The sequence below is a fragment of the Fukomys damarensis genome, unplaced genomic scaffold (assembly GCF_012274545.1).
Source record: "Fukomys damarensis isolate Sample0158 unplaced genomic scaffold, DMR_v1.0_HiC HiC_scaffold_39, whole genome shotgun sequence".
Taxonomy (NCBI): Eukaryota; Metazoa; Chordata; class Mammalia; order Rodentia; family Bathyergidae; genus Fukomys; species Fukomys damarensis.
Window position 1 is genome coordinate 36,438,852 of NW_022900951.1, and position 7,235 is coordinate 36,446,086.

Here is a 7,235-nt window from a genome sequence, read left to right on the forward strand (position 1 = left end):
TGGGGTTCAAACTCGGGACCTTGCGCTTGTGAGGCAGGCGGCGGCACCACTGAGATAAATCCCCAGCCCAGTTTTTAAAGTGTATAATGTTTGTATTACTTAAGGGCTGGGGATTTAACTCAGTGGTGCCACCGCCTGCCTCACAAGTGCCAGGTCCTGAGTTCAGTCCCTCGTACAAAAAAACAAAACAAAAACAACAATCCCCCCAAACAACAAAAAGCTTTGCCCCAAAGTAAAATAAATATATACTTTCCCCAAACTCTTATAATCAAGTTTCAGCCTCCACATTTATAACTCTTCTTGATCTGCTAATAAATAACTCAATTTACAATCATCAATTTTACTTGCTTTTCTTAATTTTCCCTAAATCAGATAAGAAGGTATTGTCTATTCTTGAGATGAAAATCCAGCATTCCCAGACATATCAAGGAAATTACATGGAATAGGAAGCAAAAAATAATATGGTTGAAAAAGAAAAGGCACTATTCTTACAGTCAAAGTCAGATTATTTTTTTGAGAGGAGGTATTGGGGAATGAAACCTAGGACCTTGGACATGCTAGGCAACTGATCTGTTGCTGAGCTACATTCACAGCTCTGAATTTATTTTACAATATCTATAAAATGTATTGGATAATTCAGGAATCTACCCCTGTCACAGTATGATTCTGAAGAACAATTTCAGATAATACAGGTAAAACTTCTGTATCAGATAAATAATTCTATTTGGAATATGAAAGGAATATCATTATCATCATCATCATCATCATCATCACATTAAGACAGCTTGGGCAGGGCCATCACTTGCCTTTTTTTACATGGAATACGATTATTAAAGCCTTCCAGTGCTAAAGTGGTGGAGTTTTACCTGTCTGTTGATAAATAAAATCAAATGTGATGTTTCTATATTTGAAAATAGAAGGGAGATACGTAAGGAAGAACCAAGGCTAAGGATGCATTGCACAAAGCAAAATAGAAAACATGATCTTCTCTGATTTATTAATTCAACTAATCTTGCCAAGAGCTATGGATTCAGACAGAGCCTTAGAAGGCTTGCTTATATAAGGGCAGAATGAAAAAAATATAGTAGTAAATTCGATAGAAGAGAAACTACGAGAAAAGGAGAAATTAATACTACAGTATTAAGAAAGTCAAAGGAAGAGAGGAAATAAAGTTATATATAATAGGAGAAAGTTGAAACCTGAGAAAAGGCCATCAGATTCAGTCAGAAAAGGTTAAGAACATTCTGAGCTGGATGAAGTTCTGTGGAGAAGTCTGGGTCAAAGTTAGCATTCAGGAGTCAATTATCTAATAATAAATTAAAATTTATCATATCTCTCACTGTGATAAATACTTGATATAGTGATTGTCATTTAATATCCTGACCCCTGGTGAGGTAGGTACCTTGCAGATGAGGAAATTGAGGTTTAGAAGTACGTTTAGGATTGTATAGCTGTCACAGAGGTAGGCAATGAACCTGACCTGCATGACTCCAAAGCCAGCAGTCTTTCCACCATGCCATGCTCTGGGTTTGGACACGAGCATATCTGAAAAACCTGATGGTAAAATAAGAATGGCAGGGTCAAAGAAGACTTTGTTTGCCTGTTTTCCCTGCAGAGGAAACACCTGGTGTAAATATAGTGGTGGGGATGAAAAGCCCATGGGATCTGGAGTCAGAAAAATCAGTGTTGGTCCTGCCTCTTCCCTGCTACTTGCAGGCTTTTCCCCTGCTACTGCTAATTTTTCCAATTAGCCTCCGTATAGACAATGAAATGAGGACAGAGACAGGTGATAAAGTACCTGAGAGTCTATTAACTGGCTTCCAAGGGTAGTTGTAAGATTCAAATGAGAAGTCGCATGTGAGAGAACCATGTAGATGGAGCACTATATGTGTGAAAGGGGTCAAGGGGCCCCAAGGTGAGCTGGGTGCTGTGTTCATTGTAGAGGAAGACATCAGAGGCACAGGAAAAATGCTATGTCTAAAAGTAGTTGGGAAGGCCCTGCAGGAGAGGAGGGTATGAAACAGCCAGCCGTGGGGTTTGTACAGAGAAGTCATAACCATGAGGAGGTTTTTAACAAGTGTGCTGGAGGGCCAGGCTGAGCCAGACAACATCAATCAGATGCCCGCAGAGTTTCTTCTCTCACTTCAAGAATGTTCTGCCTCCTGATTTTATGAAAAGCTTAGGAGTTTTATCACTCATTTTTATGTTTATCTCTAAGCTCATTTTATTAGAAGTCATCCTTTCTCATTTTTTGTTTTCACTTTACTCTTTTTCTATTTGTCTCTGTTCTGATCGAAAGTGATTTTAACGCAATGCTCTGACATTGCAGTCGTGAAGTAAACAGATTTAATGTTTGCCATGGTGAAAACTGATTTCCTTCTTTCCAGTTGATTTCCTATATTGCTCCTTATATGTAAGTACAGTGTGCTTCAATTCCCACATATTTGCCATATGACATGCTGGTTACACTGAAAGTTTGTAAGAAGAAATGGGTGCTCTAAAGACCCTTCCATTTGAGCCACACATTTCAGCTTGTACACAGCTGAACAAACTCTTGCTCTAGTCTTATTACCTACCCTCTCTCTTGACAAGGCAAAATTGCTTGAGGCCCTGTATTCCAGGACTAAAGCGATTTAAAGCTCACTGGATCTGACATTTCGGGGACTAAAATCAGAACACTGACTGGACAGCACCAAACAACATAAAAATATACTTGAAATAATACGGACAACAATGCAAAAAGATGCCTTATGTTTAGGATCACTGTGGTACTGCTTACTGTACTTCAATTAACAAACAGCTCATATAGAGAAGCACAATTAAAAAAAGACAAATGCATTATGTGTGCATTTTACTTAGAGTACAAAAAATTGTTTGGGAAATATGAATGTGAATTATATGTATATTTTGAGGGCTATTAACTCCACACTGAAATCGCAAACTGAAACTACTATTTGCTACCAATCAACTCATGATGTAGAGTAAGAAGGTATCTGAAGTAAATGATAATTGATGTAAAGTTGTGATTATCTGATTGCTTACAGATATTAGCACAGACCATGCCTGTGAGTGACATGACCCACAGTGATCACCTTTGTTCAAGTGCTGCTTTGTTGACAGATTAGGAAGTGGAAGGTCTCTATACTCTTTTTTTTCTTATTTTATAATATCTCAGGGAAAATTTAAAAGAGTTTTTTTTTTTAAAGTTTTAAATCATTTCTATGTTTAGAGGTAGGTGTCTATTTATTCAATCAATTCAGTTCTCTTTCAAAGTGGCACTAGTGATATGGAAAGCAATATTTCATTTTCTATCTCAAATCAGAAACACTTAAATTAAATCAACCTGCTATACAGTATTAGAACTACTACCAATTTCTAAGAAGTCTGGGCCGTCCAACAACTGTAAAGCAAGTATGCACCCAGGGTCTTCCTGTCAGACTTTCTCAAATAAGTGAGAGTTAAGGAAGTTGTTTCAGAAGCCCAATTGCCCATCAACTGGAGACTGGATAAAGAAGATGTGGATTATCTATAAAATGGAATACTACTCAGCCATAAAAAATGAGAAACTAGAGACATTTATAGCTAAACGACTGCACATTGAGGCCATACTCTTAAGTGAAATTAATAGGACACACGTGTAAATACCGAATAGTTTCTCTGGTGTGAAACACTAAAAGTGTAAATAAGGTTCAAGTGGTAGAATTGATAATGTGAAATAGGAAGAAAAGGGCTAAAGGAGTCGGGGAAGTGGGAAGGACAGGAGAAAGGAAAGAAGGGGAAAGAAAAAACATGAGAACAGGAGAAAATGGAAACAAAGTCTTTAAATAGGGAAGGGTAGAGGGGGTGAAGGGAGGGCAGGGGAATGGGGCAAAAATAAGAACCAAGACCTGTCATGTAAAGGTACAAGATCCCAATGATGAATGTAACTGTACTGTATACCTAAAAAGTACCAATAAACTCAATGAAAAAAGTACATAGCTACAAAAAGGTTGTTTCAGATTGCTAATTTTAAAAATAGTTTTCCTGAAATATTTTTATTATTTACTTTACTACTATTTGTTTTTGCTATAGCAGCACTCTTCAACAAATATATGAAAAAATGTTCAAAATCTCTAGTCATTAGAGAAATGCAAATGGAAACAATATTAAAATTTCATCTTATTCCAAAAAGAATTGGAATCATGAATAAGTTGAAAAATAACAAATGTGGTATGACTCTGGTGAAAAAGGAACCCTCCTACATTGATGATGGGAATGTAAACTAATACTAGTATAATGAAAATCAGTATGGAGAGTCCTCAAGGAACTAAAATTAGAAATTCCACATAATCCATCTATAACTCTTCTAGGTATCATTCCCAAAGAGCTAAAGACATCATCACACTACAGTGAAACATGCATATCAATGTTTATAGCAGCATAATTCATGATAGCGAAGTCCTGGAAGTAGCCTATATATCTATCTACAGATGATTAGATAAAGAAAATGTGGTATCTATCCATAATAGAATACTACTTGGCTATAAAGCAGGACAAATTTGAGACATTTGTAGGAAAATGGATGCAGCTGGAAAATATAATGTGATGTGAAATAAAACAGACACACAAGGTTAGATGCCATATAGTATCTCTCATTTGTGAAAGGCGAAGTACAAAGAGCACTATAAAGAATAGATAGAAGGGAATAGATCTCTTGCAAATGGGAGTCTTGGAGACTGAGAGTGACAGAAGAGGGGGGCCTTGAATTAAGTAGATTAAAGATATGCCATGTACAGGAACCCAATAACCTCAAAGAATATAAGCATTGTATGTCATAAACATGAGATAAGATTGACAATATCAACAAGAATGAAAATGGGGAAAGAGGATTCAGAGTAAGAGGGGGAAGGTGGGAATGAAGGGATTAAAAAAGAGAATTGAGCTGTATTGTGTACATGTACCCACTCCACAAGATGATTGTAATCTGCATGTACTATGACATGTACTAATAAAAAATAAAATTAAAGCCAAGATTTAAAAAGCAAAAAAAGAGAAATAACTAGGAACAGCATTAATGCATTCAACTGAATAAATAGTATAGCAAAATAAGTAATTGAAGTTATTGCAGACTGAACATTTTTCTTGGTGTACTGAAATTAATGACCATATGATATTTTAAGAAGGGTCAAGTGCTTGTAGATGGGGAGGGGAGGAGGGGGTGAAGGGAGGGCAGGGACAAGGGGAAAAACTGAGAATCAAGACCTGTCATGTAGGGGTACAAGATCCCAACAATGAATGTAACTGTACTGTATCCCTAAAATGTACCAATAAACTCAATTGAAGCTGAAAAAAGAAAAGAAGGGTTCAAGCAGAAACCTGGGAAAATTATATTAGCAAAGTCAATTTCTGTTTCTCAGTTCCACCTTTATCTAACAGCCAATTTGAAGACCAAAGATCCCAGAAGTGTTTGGCACTAATAAAGGTCAGTTGGCTTTAATGAGGCTATCTTCCTATCAATCAGGAAAGTTGACCTTCTCAACTAGTGATGACCAGAGGCCTGCAGAGGTCCACACAAGCGTTTGGGTTAACTGCAAACTCATTATTTCTTTGATATTTTACATATTTTACTACCATACCTGTGTAGTTTATTATCTTTCCTCACACACAGAGAGAAATCCAAGCAGCTTCCAATTTCTTTGAATTCCTGCCCCCCCACCCTTTTTCAATCCTATGGCCTAAAATCTCATCTGTTAGATGAATAAAGCCAAGAAAAAGCACACCATTAATTGAGAATGTTTGAGTGATGTAAATTTTTTTAAATAGGCAAATGTTCATTAATTAGAAATCTATCTTAACTGCATTAAGTATTTACAGATTAATGGGAGTTTGGTAATATACTTCCCAAAGAGTTTTCATCTCTGAAGAGTGTAATGAATGTATTAAAGCAGTCTAACCTGCTGAATACCAAATTAAACTGAATTCAACACTATATGTATAAACAACTATCCTTTGTAAAATAAAATAAAGCCAATTACTGTGAGAATTACTTGTCTTCCTTCTCACTTTTCATTAGGATGAGTTGGTAAATAATTACCTAGAGTGCTATTTATTTCCTACAGATTTAAATTTTAAAGATTCTGGGTCATTCCTAATCAAGATTGAAGTATTATAATTCATCAAGCTTAGTTTGATATTAATGACGATTACAGGTGACCAAATCAATGATCATGCCAATATTTATTTTCTGAGGTGTTAAAACGTACAGAAAGAAAAGCATTTGCTTAAAAAGCAATTTGTGGATAAGAGCCATGTTAGATTTAAATGAAACCAAATTATTTGTCTTTTTGAAGATATAGCTCTGAGTCTTCTATTCAGGGAGCTACGCAACCATGAATATGGTGAAAATCTGTTTTTGACTCAATTAATAAAACAGAAAGATGTTAATCATATAGTTAAAAGGAGAAGATAGAGGTGACTAAAATCCAAATCAAAATGAAGTTCCAGTGTTATAAGCTTTTCTCAAATATCTGAGTATTATTGTGCTCATATTTTATACAATGAAAATAGAAATAAAATGTTCTAACCTCTTCTAGAAGGTAAAATTCTTTTCTTGCTTTTCATTTTGGGAAATGCAAGCCAAAAAATCAGATACCTATTTCAGCATGGTACTCCTTGTCTTAAAAAAGAAAATTAGGGAAACACTACTTTATGCCTCAATTGTTTTCAATATTAGTTTTAAAAATCATGTATGTTGGGAATATGAGGGCACTTTGTGAGATGAAAAATTCACACATTTGTTAAGCTTGCTGACTTTTACACTTGGATGGGTTTATTGTGCATAAATCATTCAATAAAGTGTAAAAGCGAAAGAAAATGTTAATGCAATAAAACAGGAATTCAACTAATAGGTAAAAAAGGTTATTTACATACCTGGTGTTTTATACTTTTGTGATTATGCAATCTAGATTTACTTTCTGGTATTTCATTTTCTCACAGGTGAGGAGCTCATAAGGGACATGTGTCAGGCTAAACTTCCTTACTATTTGCTCCTCTCCCAAACATTATTTTTCCCGTATGGAATTATCAGAGGAAATACCGACAGTAGGGCCAACACTGTCCCCAGAAAGCAATTTGTGGTCTTGTTAAATATATAAATAAATAACGACCTTCGCCACCTGCCTTGCAAGCGCAAGGGCCCGAGTTTGATCCCCGGTATCAGAAAGAGAGAGAGAGAAAGAGGGGGGGGAGGGAGAGAG

The 7,235-nt window shown here is 35.9% G+C and overlaps 1 protein-coding gene across 3 annotated transcripts in view; it reads right to left on the reverse strand.

Moving 5' to 3' along the window:
* The window catches only part of Cask (calcium/calmodulin dependent serine protein kinase), a 290,329-nt gene that overhangs the window by 212,026 nt on the left and 71,068 nt on the right, over positions 1–7,235 (reverse strand). The window lies entirely within an intron of this gene.